Source organism: Aquila chrysaetos, chromosome 6, assembly GCF_900496995.4.
Source record: "Aquila chrysaetos chrysaetos chromosome 6, bAquChr1.4, whole genome shotgun sequence".
NCBI lineage: Eukaryota > Metazoa > Chordata > Aves > Accipitriformes > Accipitridae > Aquila > Aquila chrysaetos.
Genome location: NC_044009.1, coordinates 43,891,265 through 43,909,074, shown reverse-complemented (window position 1 = coordinate 43,909,074; position 17,810 = coordinate 43,891,265).

The window sequence follows — 17,810 nt, the reverse complement described above, 5'->3', positions numbered from 1 at the left end:
AAAAGAAAATATGAACTTCATGGGAAATAAAAATTCAAACATTTCTTTCTCTACATTTCTAGCTATTTCAGGGCTAATTGCCTTTGAATTTGTAAATGCAGATAATGAGAAGAATCATATGTATATGGAATTGAAGAGAGTATATGCAGAGCAAGTCAAGTACTTGATATCCAATTTAACTTGGAGTTGGATATCAACTTTAAATAAGCAAAAAGGCCATAATTTTTTTCATCACCTTACCCTTAGGGGATACATATCTGCTATGAACCTAATCAACTACAGTACATCACTGATCCTCTATGCCAGTGCTAATGAATGAACATTTACATGGCAGAACAGAGATGGATCATCAGCACTGCAGGTCTGATGTGGCAACCAGATAGTTCTATCAAGATTCAGTGGGTGCAAAAGTTTATGCGTAAACTGCCTTTCAGGTCTTTGGGATCACGATACAGAAGCAATCGTCAGTAGAAATACATTACAATGAAAGCATAAAAGAAGTTCCTCATGTAAAATGACTTTTCTGAGCAATTTTATATGTAGTGTGACATGCAACGCTTCACCTACCAATGCTAACAACATCTAGCAAGTAGGTGAGCTAGACTATGTCTGCACCAACCTGGCGCACCAGCAGACTGCACCAAAGCAAGCATGTGACAGCCAGAGCAGACTGGGCTGTGCTGCAGTTTTCGGAAGTCCCCTTTCCAGCAAAGCAAGTAGCAGTTCCCGTCAATACAATGGTCCCATTCAACACGGTGGCTCTAGCGCAAGTAGGATTATGTAGCTGCTCTAGTGGTTGGAGTATGTTGCAGCTCAACAGTAGCTATTATTGCTACTGTTGCTCTTTTTTTTCTTTCTTTCTTCAAATAAAGAAATCCGGGCATGAAAATAACTACCTGTCTTTCTAGAGCATATAGGTGTTAATGGACTAATTTCAGAGGAAATGCCAATGTGGAAGGCAGTGGCACTCTTTGCTCAGGAAAAGAACTAAAAAGAAAGTATCACTGGTCAGAGAGAAGGCATGCAGTCATTTAGCACATTTTTTCTAGCAGAAACTCAGCACGGACATTTGGCAGTGATATTGTCTAAATCCAGCCTTCTGGGAATGGCTATAACGGGTCTATATTGATTAGCGCTACTTTGGCTAACTGCTTGAGGTAGGAATTGGGAACGCACTGGTAGCCCTCGTTGCTAGCAGTTAGAGCTATAGCTGATAGACCTGAATTTACTCTAATTGACACACGAAAGAAAAGATACCACCTTCAATAGAGTTCCTCCAATTTAACAGGCACAAAGAGAAGCAGATGCCAAAAATGGATAGTGTTGCTGTCCTAAATCTCTTTTGCACAATGAATTAGTCTTACCTTGAGCGTCTCCTGCCCCCTCTACTCAGAGTAAGAAGTGGGATTGTGCAGTGCCGTCTGACTTCCCCAGCAGTAACACTTCATTCCATTGATCAGGCTCTGCAAACAATGCAATTATTTTAGAAGAGAGTGCAGTGAGCCCTAGTTTTGCTACTTCCACTTATTACTGAGGAGCATCAAACTACCCAGCCATTTTCCTGCAGCCATCTTTAAAAAAGGCAATGATCTCAATGTGCTGCTAACCTAATGAGGGCTGTGTGTGACTGAGTCGTAGATACATTTTCTCACTAGCCTAATGAGGAAAGTGACAGACAGTGAAACAGTTCACACTTGAGTAATTTTCTAGTCATCAGCAACTGCAGTGTTCACGGTAGCAGAAGCCAGAGAAGGGACAGAGAGATATACAATAAATACACACTGGCTCCATTGGCCAGAATAAGTTATCACTAGGATCGAGGTCTTGGGGCAAACTCCCTTAGGAAATTCAAACAAAAAGAGTCAATTTAAGGCATCTCTAGCAGTGCATTCAATTAAAATTAAATTTAAAAAGTAGGATCAGCTGTTGGGCTGTTAGGCCACCTGCCCAAAGGAAGAAAAAAATTAGAGGTGTAACGAACCTTTACTCCCGATGTCTGCAAGCTGCTCGCAAATGACTGAATAGTACCAGCTTCTCACAACCATCCATTCAGCACGAAGTCCAGTTCTCCTTCTTCGCCTCCCGCCCTAAAAAGAAGAAAACTAGCAGCAGATAGCTCATTATCCATATAGACAGCAAGTGTTTGCATGAAAAATGCTGTCCTTCTTACATTTTTAACATACTGGCAACTTCTTCCAGTGAAATCATTATTTCTCAAGGGAACGTTACTATGAGCCAAGCCTTGGTACGTCCACTGGCACAGGCGCCAGGACTGACGCCACGAGGAAATAGCAGAAGCTGTGCAGAGCTATGCAGTTCCCCAGAGCGTATGTTACTGCACCCCAGCACCTCCCACTGCCCTGACGGTCAGGTACAGGAGTGGAGAAGAGACACAGCCCAGGTGCAAGGGAAGGAGGCCTTCCCAAAGATGGGAAAACCAACCGGTGAAAGGAGAAGTGTTTCACCTGACAACAGTGGGGTCCAGGTCTTGAACGGAAGAGATGCCCCATCAAACCTTCCTATCCCTTCTTGACCCCTCACCTTGGGTATCGCAGTTTTTACCAGGGACAAAATATTGTGTCTGCTTCCCTTCTTCTCTCAGACCAAAAGCCATAAGACATTCGATGCTGCTGGGACAAATAAAGAGGCAGCTGCACACAGTCCACCTGCCTAACCCCAAAGGTGTCCCCCTGTGAACTGGCCTGACTCTAAGCAGAAGGGACGTTAGGAAATGAATTCTCTTGGGGTTCCCCATCCGGATCCTTCCGCTGTGGCCCTTCCAGCCATGTGCGGGAACCAACACATGGGCAGAGGGACAAGCCCTGTTAGCTTTCTAGCTGTGCTGGAATCACTTCATGGAGAGCTGCGGACATGCTTTAGAGGTGCAGCAATTAGGTATGGCAGAGCTCACGCTGCCCTTCCAGACCTGGTGCTGCTCCACAGGAGCAACGCTCTCCTTTGCTGTTTCAGCACAGCTCTACGTAGCTCCTTCTTTGAGCGGCTCTGTGGGAGCTGGATGATGCCCCAAATGCCTAAACTCACCTCCTGCTGCACCAGTCACTGCTTCGGTGTATCTTTGCTCAGTGGGGCTGGTGGAGCAAGTACACAGGCTAGAGGATGGGTCAAAATACCTCCCAATGACCACAGCAGCAACAGATGAGCCCTTGTGCAATCAAATCCTACCCTGCAAGAGCATCCACTGAAGGCAGAGCAGCTCTAGCCTAGTGTTAATTAACTAATTCTCACAATCAATCTGCAAGTCATTTCTGCCCCGGCTTTGCAGGCTGGTGGGGGAGTGAAGGACTTGCAGGAGTCACCAGAGGCACAGATGCAGTTAGCCAGGAACCGAACTCAAACTTCTGGGCTCTGGTCCTCAGCTCTGGCTGCTCAACCAAAACCTATTTATCCAAGCTCATTATGAGCTTGGATGAAGCGTTATTTTCTCTGACGTGGTTTTCTCTGCTTCCCCGTGTGACCTAAGGCAAGGCATTTAAACTCATTGCACCACACGTGTCACGTCAGAGGAACCCAAAATTGCTTCTAAAATGTTGTTGTGTCAGTACAGCGTAGCGCAGGGCAGTGCAGTTCAGGGCTGCGCTCATTCGTTCCTGGCTGGCTCCGGACCCGCATCCCCCGGTTTGGGCTTTGTGCTCCACCGAGCTTCGATCTACTTCTGGCCGGAGTCAGGCATCCCTTGACCACATCCCACACACACGAAGCAGCCACGGACAACGTGTGCATACTCAATTTCCGTCTTTTTAAAAACACAAAAGCATGCAGCCAGCGTAAATCCGAACAACCCGGGGTACATCTTGCTTCGAGTCGCCTGATAGAGAGGACTGCAAACCGTACCGGTTATGTGGCACAACTGGTGCAGAATTTGGGCTTAATTTACAGCTGGGGGTAAGCCAATAAACACTGGGATTTTCTAAAAGGCGTAAGGGAATTAGGTGGTTATCTCTCCCTGACTTTCACTGGGGCTCAGCATTCAATTCCTTCGGGCTATTTTAAAGATCCCTGTCTAGAAAAAGAAACTGGCTTTTATGGGCACAGCACAAACATTAAACTACTTTGAATAACCCTCCATGTGGAACTGCTCATATGCAATAAAAACAGCAGTGTTTTCCAGTATAAATAATCATTCATTTCTTGAAATCATAAATCATTCACTTCTTGAATTATCTGGGTGTCAGGGGATAAACCGTTAAATGTATATTTAGTATCTAACTCAAAGTCCTGCCTGATTTTCAGAAGTACCGCACGCTCTTCAGCTGGGAGAACTTGTACATCAGATCCCTTGGATAAAAGTGGACTTACATGCTTACATGTAAAAACTCCACCCAACGCTTAAGGGTAATCTGCAAAGGAAACCAAAAATCACTTCAAAACTGTTCTGAGCATTTTCAAAAATTACACAGCAGAAGGCATTCCAGCTGGAAATGCATTTTAACTAATTTTTCATAAATGTCCTCCTTCTTGTAAAATTCTGTCTTGTTATCACAGATATCCCGGAACGTGATAGCTCTGGCCATGACAGCCATGCACTGGATCACCCAAGGGAGGCAGGGAGCGAAGAACCGGTCGTGTGGGGGCAAGCAGCCAGTTGTGTCTGGCAAATGGGGCATCAGGACGGGAGAGAGCCCGTGGTGCAGTGCTGCAAAGGAGAGATGTACTGCCCTCGTGGTGGGAGATGGGAGGTGACAGCACACTGTGTGATCCTCACCATCAACATACTGGATTTGACAAGTCTGTATACCAGTAATCTAACTGCAGCCCAGGTGATTTTAACGCCCTGAACCATTCTGAGTGGCTGCATAAAAGTTTATCCCGGTCTAGATAGATGGGTCTTAGTGAAACTGTTCCACTCCCTGCGTGTAGGTGGACACGCAAGATCTGCCAAAAAAATGTTCAGCCAACCAGGAAGTGTCAAGAGGATTTTATACAGGAAAAAAAGATTTGAAGAAACTCAGTGGTTAAGTCAATGTTCATTTTACTTTGTAATTCACCTTAACTGATCCTGTATGTGAACCAACCCCCCCTGAGACAAAAAATGTGTGCAAAAGATATAAACCTGTGAAGTGGTGGGACAACTAGTTTCTCTTCCTCTAGTAAAATGAAACAGCAGCTACTTGTGAAAAGAATCCACGTGCCAAATCTGTAAATACGCTCTACCTCTTTTTATGCTGCTGCTATAATTAATGTAAGAACCTTTAAAATTCCTATCTGATACTTACACTTGTTATAGCAACATATTTAATTCCAGAGCTACATCTTTTAGCAGATTCTTTTACTTCATTCAAATTACTAATCGTTTAGATTCTCTCTGAAAGTCTTTCCTCCCTCGCTCCCCATGCATGCTTAACCTAATTAACTATAAATGAGAAAAAATGCTATTCACATAAAAAGAAAATGTTAACCTATAAATTATCCAGTGCTCCCTCCTGAGGCTGGCAACGCCTCTTGCAGAAAAGCTCAAATGTTGGTGCAGTATTCTTGGCTTCCTATCCAGTTTCTGCCACCCAAAATCATTTTATACAACACATTACTCTGCCATTTTGTACATCTGGCAACATTTGCCGATACTAAGTCCTCTCCCGTGTTTTCAAGATTACACGAAGGAGGATTTCTGGGATGATTAATTGGAGAGAGAAAATCATTCCTTTACATTTCAAGGAACATTTGCAGAAGACTAATGGTCATTTATGGAAATATGGCCTCTTTATACCCATTAATGTCTTCCGGTGCTCCCTGTGGGTCACACAATTAACTACCCATTTGTGTTTCTTTGCTGCCGTCATCCCAAGTCCTCTCGGTTGTCGTCATCAGTTGAAAATCTTCTGCTTTGCCATGGCCAGATCTAAAGCCCACTCAGGTCTGTGGGACTGAGCCATCTAAGGGATGGGGTCCTTGTTCTATATGTTTCTCCTCAAAATCCACTCTTTTCCAGAGGTTCTCAACTGCACTTTGCCAAATTCCACCCTGACAACCTTTTCCAAAGGTATTTGTAAATCCAAATAAAAAGTAGAGAGATACAATCCTTTATTTTCTCATTCTATTCCCATGCATTTGTGACTTTATTCGTCTCACTCTCCAGCGGTGATGGAAAGGGCTTTGCTGTGCCTGGCGCAATATTATTCTGATCCATAGCTAGAGCTCCAGAGTACTCTAGTATCTTATTGTTATTATCATTATTGTTACCATTATTCATAATTATAATCTTAATTTCCAATGAAACCTGACATAACGGATCCCTGTCCAGTAACATGACAAACGTGCGCCCAGGTACCAGGTCACATCACGGGCACCACCAGGGATGCTGGGGCCCAAGTGAAGACTGGCACTAGGCACTTCGGGGGGAAACGACCTTTCCGTCGCATCTTCCACGGTTCCCTCCTGTCTGCCCCTATCTCCCTGCCATTGCAGGACTTTGTGCCAGTGCCCTGAGGGCACTAATAGACCTTAATGGTCAAGGGATTAGTATAATGCAGTATGTTGCCCCATTTTTTTCCCTTTTGCCAATGAAAAGAATCTGCCCTGGCAAGAGCATCTTACCAGGACATTTGTGTACACCCTTTCTTGGAACTGGCATGTAACCAGCTCTTGGTTTAATTTACCACCTACCCCATCGCACTACTCAATGTTTACCCCGTGTGCTGTCTGTGAGCTCCAAAACAGCTGTATGTTAAACTGGGAAGGGCAAGGTGCTTACAAAGGAGCTAGGAAGTATGGGTTGTCACACGTGAATGGAAATCTTTTCTTTCCTTACCCTGTCATTATCCTTTCTCATTTTGATTTAACAAAAGATAAAAAAAGTACATGCATGTTGAATAAAAGGCATTAGTGTTATCAAACTATCCACACATAAGTTGTATTACGTTTGACAGTACCATCCATGTAATGAGCCTGGGGTCAGGAAATGAATTCTCAGTTGTTCCGCATCTGTAGGACATGAAGATTTCTCTGTGGTGACCTGAAAATGAGGAAGATGGTTTTAGGGACTGAAGCAGACACCAACGCTGTCATCTCTGCTCCCTGCCAAAGGGCTGCAGCCACATCCCTCGGTGGCATCTCCTGTATCCACAGTTCAGACACCACAAGGAACCTGATGTTGTTTCAGACGATGCCCGAGTCATCACAAGTCATCACCGGTCCCAAGCGCGTGTGGTGTTGTCTCCTTCTAGTGGAGGTGGCTGATGCCCAGAACAACGTCTTTTTCCGGAGAGGTAGAAGAGTTACGGCAGTCAGCCAACACCACCGTCGGGCATGTGTTGATATCTGCGGTTTGTTACTGTTTCCTTTGCTATCCATGTAACTTGTTCCAGGCATTTTATGAAGTGCAAAATATCAATACTAGGTTTTTTTGCCCTTGATATCAAGAGACATACCCAAGTACAGAAGAAAATGAAGAGAAAAAGGAGAAATAAGAACAACACTGATGAAAACAGGGAAGAATGCTATATCAAACCACAGTAAGTTAAAGAAGAGACCAACTGCTTATCTCTCCATTCCCAGTTCCCTGAATTTTTCCCCACTTTGATGGTGCTTCATCACAAGCTGAGAAGAGATGGGCCCTCCAGCTGTGAGGAGACAGCCTCATACCAAAACAGGAAAGAGAAGTATAACCTGCTTGCCATTCCTGAACACAGTAAAAAGAAATGGAGAGAGAAAAACTCAGGAAAAAACTGATGGCATTTTGCTTTAGCTTTCTACATAGCAAAATCAAGACATGGATTTAATGAGTGTGTATGCATTATATGGCTCAGGAGACACTGTTGCCATTAAACAAGCTAGTTGAAATTTTTATAAGTACACAAGTCTGCTAAAATACCCTTATTAAAGGTATGTATAAACTTGAGGAGAAGATAATGTCATCCAATCTTTTCTTATTTTAACATTGCTTCAGGATGATTTATAGCACTTTAGCAGAAAATGCAAAAGCCGTTCCACGTACATTCACTCAGTTTTTTCCTTTAATTTTCCCGCAGGAAGCCCCGTGCTCTTTTCTGCGGTCACTGAAAAGACTGAATCAGGACTACAGCACCTTGCAGACAGACCCCCACCAAACCCACCTGCCCCATTCTCTCCCCACAACCTCCCTCAGTTAATACCCGCATTTTGTGCTCCCCCGTTTCCCCCGGTGCCATATCCATTTCCTCTCCCGCATTTCCCTGCAGAGACTGAGCCCATTCCCGCAAGCCCTCGCCAAGGGAGCACCAGCCAGTCCTGCAATTTTCCACGATCCCCCCCGCTTCCAATGCCCGCACAAATCCTAAGCGCTTACTTTCCTGTGCGCTGCTGAGAGCCCCTTTCATCAATGGGTTTGCAGGAATACAACTGCTAAGAATTTTAGTTAATTGGTAGTAATTATAGTTAGCTGTAATTAGGGGCACATTCACAGGGGGGAGGCAGGGCTGAAGGAGGAGAAATATAATTCAATACGCTCTCAACTCTGTACACACACTTAGCTGAGCAGGGTTAATAAGAGCATCAGTCTGGTTCCCAAGCACACAAGAGGTAAATAGAAGCCATTTTTCATGTTTTATTCTGCAGAGTACAGTTTTACCATGGCCCATTTTACAAGTGAGGTAAATGAGTCATAGAAAAAGCAAGTAGCTTGACCAAGGCTTTGCAGTAAGACATCGGCAACATAGAGCATTGGAGTAACTACTCTCCAGCCCACTTGATCCTCATGAGATCAAAATCTTGCATTATTTTTATTATTGCTGTGTAATAGCTACCCTCATCTCCAGCACCAGAATTTTTAGGCTAAGCTGTGGCTCAGCTGCACAACTGAATTTGAATTAATCAATCCCTAATCCCTGATTAGGGGAACACAGTAAGAAGAAAATATCTGACAGAAAACAAACTTCTGTCAGAAACAAAAATATTATTTGGGAGGCTAACATCCTGCATCAATTTACAATTGATAAGATTCAGTAAGCAGCAGTGGAAAAATATTAGAAAGTCCATTAGGAGACACTTAGGTGAATATTGTGTTCCAACCTTTGAAATCCAAGCTGTGCTTTAAGATTGTAACTATCTTTTTGCTCCAGAACAAAAAAAAATTGAAAGGCACGACTATTAAGCAAGGATAAAGGTTGAGTCATAAGCAAATGTCATGTTATAGATTTACCTACCAACAAGAAGCCAGCAGGGTTCAGGTCAGAGGTTAATGAAAGACATCCAAAGGTCATTCAGTGATTATGTGAGAGCATGAGTTTAATAGGGCACGGGGACGACAGACACTGACAGAAGATTTATACCAGAGGTGATGACACCGCTACGAATACTGCTGATAAAAAGAACCCCAATATCGGACTGAACAGAATGATGAATGGCGCACATGTCTACTCACACTTCTCATTATAAGCTCCTTCACTCATGGTGGCACTTAGCGGCATTTATTTACTGTGGTTTGATGGTAGTGAGCAGAAGCACAGTATATCTAATACTTTAAATGTAGACTTGCCATATAAAAATGAAACAAGAGATAAGATTAGACCATTGAATAATTGCCCAGCTTTCCTGCAGAGATTATATTCACTAGTGCTAACATTATTTTTTCCCTAATGTTCTAGTGTACGAACAGCTCAAGTGAATTAATTTTCTAAGGCAGAAGGTCAAAGGAAAATAACTGATAAGCATTGTGCCTGCTATAGAATATCATTTTACAATATTCTCGCCTCCTCATTTGTCAGATAGAAAATAAGAGATAATATAATAAAGGTATATAAACATATTTTTCGTCATGCCATATTTAGTTTTAGTTGTCCCAAGTGCTATTTTTGCTTGTGGCTATTGGTAGGAAAAGGATCAGAGAAGTCAGCCAAAAATGTCAAATTAAAAAAAAAAAAAAAAAAAAAAAAAAAAAAATAAACCTTAGGACCAAAACCAAGGAAAACTGAGACCTGATGAATAACATGCACTGCACCAAGAAACTCCTTTTCAGACTGTTATATATTTATCAAACCACTGGAGTGTGAATTTATGAATGTCTTATCATCTTTCAGGCAGCAGGCACAATAAAAATTAGAACTACAGAAAATTGTGGGTATTACAAAAGGTTATTTCTATCAATTCATACATATCTGTAGATGGGAATGTCACAGAAGAAAGTTCTGTATGTCTTTCCACTTGTACCTTCACCCAGAGATGGAGCAGTACTGCGTGACGTCATATTTAACATTTAGTTGGACATGGAGCAACATAAATAAAACCTTACTCAACCAAGAGGTGTTGTAAATAGTGTACGTAATTTTAAGAGTTGGAGACATGTAACATTCTGAGCATACGCTGTCATCACTCTCCAAGATAGTTCGTTTAGTTACCTTGTGTGTGCTGCCATTATTATTACTCCCAAATACAATACATCTATATTTTATACTGTATCCACCTTGTAATACCTGAATGTCTCCCATGTAATAGAAGAGGGAGGCAGCCACAGAAATGCATTGTTATTATTATTATTTCTGTCATTATTGTTTGTTATGGTCCATAGTGCAAGCACCAGTTTCATAGAGGTCATTTGGGTAAGCAAAGGTTTATTACAACAGAGATTCACAGCCTGCTCCTAGAAATGTTGCAGTGGCTTCTAGATGTCACAATTATGCTACGTCTTGCGCTAACCCGTAATGAAAAGATGCTACCTCTCCCAAAGAGCTTGCTGTCCCATAGATCTTACCTCCACGAGGTAAAGGCTGGGGTCTGCACAGCTGCACACATCTGTGTGGCAGGACACAAGGCAGGACATCACTTAGAGTGTGAGGGATGTGTTTGCTGGAGCACTGTGTGTAATAATGTTGTGTTAGGTCTTCCATCTTAAAAAAAGCACACGTGAAAACCCTCCTGGCCAATTGCTTGTGGCCAAGTTTTCAAAACCAAATTTCTTGAAAGAAGGCCAGTGCATCCAAGTTGCAGCCTCTAGCCACTCTCTAATTAATGAACAAATGTAAGCATTCAGAAAGGGGAGGGAGTATTTCCAATACCCTTTGCAATACTCCTTCCCCATAGAAGAAATATGCAATAAACAGGAAAAAAAAAACCCTACCTGGGGTTTCCTGGGTTACCTTGAAAATCACATATTGATATCTAATATCTGAAGGGCATCTGAAGGTCCAGTTAATCCCTCAGGATAAGGGACCTCTGATGTACTCCAGAAAACCAGATATATGTTAGGCAGAAGCTGCTGAAGTTTCATATCTAGTTAATAGAGAGAAGAATTACAGTCATTTACACTTCTGCTTGACTAGGAGGACTAAAAAACCAAAGTAAATGTAAATAACACCTCATCCCTGTGCAGCACATAAGACCTATGCATTGTGTCAGCCAAATGGGAACATAAGTGGTGCTGGCTTCGTACCAGGCTTCTGCAACATGGTAAACTCCAACCTGAGCGGAAGAAATGTCTTTTGTTACCACACCAGATATTCCACCAATTCATACTCCTAATATGAGTCACAGACTAGCTATTTTTAGCACTGATTCTCAGTCATCTCTTCCACCTATGCCCAGAGCAGATGGACATATATATACTTTTGTTTAAAGGACTTCACCCAGTTTTCCAATGTTCTTCAAGTAATGAAGAATAATTTACCAAAAATACATTTAACCAACATTTCCCAACAGCAGGGTACTTACTAACCTTTGAGATCTTGGTCCCCACTTTCCCCTTTGGAAAAAATAATGTAGTCAGTTTTATCTGACAAGGCTTTACACTGGGCTACTCACTAAAAATTAATAGAAATATATCAACAAGGCTATGCCTCTATTAAAATACAGTGGAGGGGGGGTACACTCAGATATAGGAAAACCGATGAAAAGGCAGGAGGCAGAATGGTTTTTCTTTAAGGCTCTATAGTCATCAGTGACACGCTGTCATTCAGCATGTTTTATTGTCCACTTGAATCAAATGAATAGAACGGTCTAATGGAAGCCACAGTGTTTCTGGATAGACAGCGTATTTGTTACTGAGGCAGACAATAAAATGTTAGTAAAGCATCTGAAGCGTCTCTACACCAAATGAGAATGAGATTTCTTATTTATGAATAGGAAAAATAAAACTTGAACAACATTCCTTATTTATTATGCAGCAAAAGAGAAAGCCAGGGCAACTGAAATTCTGCTTATAGAGCAAATAGAAAATGTATCACTTTTCTAGCATGGCCACAAGAGACCAAGTTTCCTCTGAAAATATAAGATGTAAGATCATTGCTGGTTATGAAGGTAAGATCACTTTTTCTGAAGCAGCAGAAAATCACTGATGACAAAACATTACTCATTTTGGCCCATGTTCTAGTTACAAGCATGTCAAACTACTTCTAAAGTCTCTAATAATATATAGCTAAAATATCATAACTAGAATAAAACATGATCTTTATTCTGCTGCACCACAAATGCTGGAAAATATTGAGCTAAGAGTCAAGAAATTGTGCAAGCAGATTACTCTCAAAAAGACTAGTGCATGAAACTCCCTTATTTTTTATAATATATTTGGCAAATGACACATGGCTTTGAATTTATTTGGAATGGAAGATCTTCATACGACTCTCAGGAAGCACATTTGAGAAAATGACAGTGAACTGCTGAGAAGCTGGTGCCCTTTCGCAAACTAATTTTGTTATTTGGAGTCCGGCACCTACCCTGGAGATCCAAACTCAAAACAAACTAATTATCAGATAATCTAATCTGCTGGATTTAGATCAAATCTCTATATGAACTGATTGCTAATTATATGTATATGCATGTAAGTATGTGCGTATCTGTATGGACAGTATTTTTACTTTAACACTCTCTGTGAATTTAATTAATTTAGTTCTTGAAAAAGCTTTCTTCCGAGAAAAGCCACAGAAGAAAGTATTGTGACAACAGCCATAAATCCACAGCAGAAGGTCTACTGGGTAAGTAGCACGGGGCACAAGTTGTAATATTTTTCTGTATTTAAAGTATTTGCGTTCACTTTGGGTACGTGTGTTTATCTTTATGCAAGTCCTGGCCTGCTCAGAGTAGTTCAATTCCTGGGTAATGGAAATAGCATCAGAAGCCTGAATCTCATCATCTTTTTTCATAAATGAATCACTGGAGCAAAAAGAAGAAGAAAAAAAAAAGGTACAAAAAACCACTAGGAACAATCCAAATACAAACACAATACTGAGATTTTATTTGTCCCTCTGCAATGTGAAGGCCAAATTCTTCACTGGGGTAAATTTACAATTTACCAGCAGAAATTCAGGTCTAAAATGTGTAGCCTAGGAGTAAAGGGATAAGCCAAAATCCAGGACCCAGTTTAGGCTGGTCGTAGTTCAGTGATCCACATCAGCAGTGCAGCCGGGTACATATTTTTCAGTACGTGTAAAGTCCTACGTACTTTGGTTCACCTTGTCTGTAATAACTCTATTAAAAGACATAAGAATTAAAAACATCTTCCTCGTTAAACCTTCTTAAACCTTCCTCATTAAACCTTAAAAAATAGTAGAAGAGAAGATAACTAATTCTGTTAACAGATCCATTTGCCATCACATTAAAATTTAAGTTCAGACGGTTCATACCCCGTGTTCTGGTTGTAACATCAAACCTTACACAACACGGCTAAACCCCTGCTTTCATTAGAAAAGGACAAGTTGAAGCAGTAGCCCAGAAATCCAGGAGAGCCAAACAACTCTTTGCTGACACTAACTGGTGGGTCACTATAGAAGAAAGAGGCGATTCTTTGTATTTTCACAAAGATTATAACCAATGCAGTAAAATAATAAGGAAGGAAGAAAAGGGGTTTCATCTCTTAGGCCCCAAAACTCTACAATACAAGTTCCATTTACGTTACTTTATATGATGTTCGTCTGTCTTCTTTCCTTCTCCAGCATATGGCTCTCCAGTGCTGCCTCTGCGATTCTGCGACTCCAAAAAAATAATAGCGTTAACTCAGACAATTATTAATCCTTCTTGTCTTTTTATAGCTTCAGGGAGAGTTACGTGGAGCTGGTTGCTAGCTACCGCTCCGTTTATCCCCGTGTTCCTTACACAATCAGGCTGCCAAACACCAGACTTCACTTTTTTCTTGCCAAGCTTGCTGAGGCTGCATGACATGTGCTAGGAGGGCTCCCAGCAGAGCACGGGTTCTCGCTGCAGGTGCCTGCGCTGCGACCTGCCTCTTGCTCTAGCACCTACCCGCTGCTCAGCACTTGCTGGAGGTCATGGCGTGGAGCTGCCAGCGCAGGAATTTCTGGCTGCTCTGGTGTAAAATAACCAGGAGGGGCCGAAAGAGTGTCACGAGTATAGGGTGTGACTCGAGAGCGCTGTGCCGCTGACCTCTCTCCTTCATCAGGCTCTGACAGCCCATCAATAACAATATCAGATGGGATGGTTTAGTGTTTGAAATCGTAGAGGTTCGGAGACTTAACTGCCTAACCGAGGGTGTGTAATGCTATTCCAGGTGCCCTAGAGCGTCCTTCCCCAGGACACTGGGGGAGCAGCTACAGCCTCAGGAAGGTAAGGGTCTTGCACGTGGCTGTCACATCCCCAGCTCAATGCAGGTGTCTTGGATGCCTTAAAGTGTTTCCAAGATCCTATGTTTAGGTACCTGAATCACTTACTGTCAAAAGCAACTAAGGTTGATGGAATACATTTCATTAAAACGGCTTTTAATGGAAAACTGTGTTTCTAAGTGAGCTCTTGGTTCCTTTTTTTTTTTTTTTCATTTTGCACCACGTGCTTTCTGAGGGAAAGGTCAAATTTGAGAGGAAGTTGAATGCTGCAAGCAAGAACTTCTGGTATTTGAATTGTCACTGTAAATTTGCAAATTTCTGTTGGCTAAGAGAAATAGACATTTTTTCAAACTGCTCTGTAATGTGTCCTTCCTAGCAATGTCAATGCCAGCAGTGATTGCTGTCCAACACAGCCATCCCTGAGACTCGTTGCAACATAAACATTCCTCAACGCTGACCCAGATAACCTGTGCTATTGAACAAATTACACAGGATAACATCATTATCTCCTTATTCTGAGGCCTAAAAGTTAGATGTCTATGAAGTTTGGCATCTTTTCCATCTGCAACAGGTGAAGGAAAGAAACAGCCTTCTCCAGAAGGCAATTTTTTAAACTTAAAATAGATACATCAAATGAGCAGAAGGACCACTCCGTATGTCCTATTTCTCTCTACCACCTGCAGAGGAATCTGCTGCTCTCTCTAGACTGTAAACTCTGCAGGAGTAGACTGGTTCGTGCTCTGTATTTGTACAGTGAATAGCAAAATAGGGGTGGGTTATTGCCCTATCTCAAAATAAGTTAAAATGAGTTGTTGACATTTTTTGTAGGCATAAATATAAGCTCTGTATCTCTACAAATATAATGCCAATTGAAATAAGTTCAGTCAACAGTATTGCCAAATCAATTGGCATTGCAATTGCTTGCTAATGACTACATGGCAAGCCTTGTAATACTGGGTGAGAGCTTTTCAAATGCAGTTGCTAGAATCTTTTCCGTCCTTGTGGGTCTGAGATGCCACAAATGGAATGAAAGGGAGAGAGGGAAAGGGAGAAAGAAATGGAGAAAGAGAGAAAGAGAGGAAGAAAAAGGAAGGAAGGGAGGGAGGGAGGGAGGGAGGGAATCTGAATTTCATGGCTGCAGAGAAATTGTGAACCTCCAAACCTTAAATATTAAAACCCCACTTCCTTGTATCTTCAATGACACATATATTTAAATATTTTCAATCAAGTTCAGAAAATATTTTAACTTCTTGTGCAAGGCTGGTTTCCTTCTCAGACACTGCCATTCTTCTGTTTGCATTTCTGATGCCATTCTTCTCATCCACTCAGCCTCCTATTTTCAGCCTGATTTGACATGAATTTCCTTCCTGCCCTTTTCACATATACTTATTCATCTGCACTGACCTTATTTTGACTCTTAGCAAGTGACACACTTATGTCACATGCACACACACCTAGGATTGGAATGCATTCATACACATTCTCCGTGTATCTTCAGGCTCCATACTGTCCCTGCTTCCAACCAGAATTTATCACTGAAAAAAATATGCCCCAATGAAGCTCGGTGTCCCAGCTATTTAGTCTGTCCATTGAATCTACATGTTGTATGGCGCTACAAAAATACGGTAGGAAGTCTTTAATTTCTAAATCCCATATTTGGATGTATTCTAACATGATGATGATTACCTTGCATTTTCAATATCTTATTTAAATGTCATAGTCCTTCAGTACTACAGCTGTTTGTGGCTCTTTGGCATGTGATGCAATGAGGTTATCTTGGCAAACTTCTGACTGGGCTGGACTCCATATCTCAGAAACCATGACCGTGGTTGGCAGTGTTTACTCCCTAGGTAACTATTTTAGCAAGTACTGAATGAGTATGGAAACTAGATCAGGGCTGAGCCACACTGGCAGACTCATATAGGGAAACTCATGCTGCATTTGTTCATGCAGCACCTTTCAGTAAATAAATAAAGGACTTTAGCCTCTGGAGCTGACAACCCAGCATCTTTTGCAAGTGGCTAAATAAATAAACAAAAATGCCTTTGATATCAGCCCTAGAATTGTGTATCCCGTTGCTAACCTGAGATAAGCACAAGCCCTTTTCATATGTAAGAATGCATATGATCCGATGGTTTCACATTGCTACTACCTCTTTCTCCTTCCCTCTCCAAAATGCCAACGCTATTGGAAAATCAATTTTATAGAACTTATCCACTGCACGCTATGTTCTTGCCAAGACCCCAGACTCGTTCACAGTACACTGCCTCTTTGTGCCTAACAAGCTCCCCATGTGTTGCAGGACTTGTCAGCCATGCTGATCTTTGCCTGTGACCCAGCTGTGTGCTAACTAGGATGGCTACTACGCCTTCTTTTGCAGATAGTAAAAGAGACAAGACAGCAGTCTCAGCTGGTGAAATTAAAGGCATTTGCAGAAAATGTGCCCAGTTCTGTAATTCTTCATTTCTGAAGGTCTTCCAGAAGCTTCTGTATGCATGGAGAACTTCCAAGAAGGCTTTGAAAAGGATTTGTATTCCTGAAGAATATTTTGATAAAGGAAATTCTGTAATTTACAGTATTTTTTCACAACACTAGCTGAAGACCCCAAATAACAGCAGTACTTGATGTAGTTGTCTGGAATGTGGAATGAGGAAGGGACAGGCATTACTTGTTGCGAAACTGCTGTTGGTCATCGGCCATCCTTCAGCACAGTTCACAAACAGGCTTCTTCAGAACTCCTGCTAAAGGGATGCCATAGACATTCAGGATCTCCAGACTGTGCTTGAAGAGCTCTACTGACATTCATTCATACACCTAGCAGAAAGCAAACTTGGCCTAATCCCTGAGAACAAGACTCCTACCCAGATGGTCGTCTTATACTGAATGCACTCTCTGGTTGCCCCACTACTCCACACAGTAAAGGCATGCTTAGGGAAAGAACAGTAACTTTGGCCTGATGTTGTCCTTACCTGTATAAACTCTGGAAGCCCTACCGGGAATCAGCTCTAGACTTCTACAGAAGACTTTTTCTTGTCATATGCATAGGCTTTTCCCAAGTTACACATGCATATAGTTCCAGAAACACCTGGTCATTTTACTATGGATCACCACAGAAAGACTCAGGTTAGGTTTTTCTACCTACTCTCTTACTGTCTCTCTTTCTCATCCGTCCATCCATCCATCCACCCATCCATCCATCATCTTCTCACCCTTCTTTATTGTCCTGCTATGGACACACCTTCAGCTAAGCTGACTGGCCTTGGCTCATTCAACCAGTGTATCAGGCAGCTATGAAGGCCTTTACAAAATACAACTTTTAAAAAGCCACTGTTA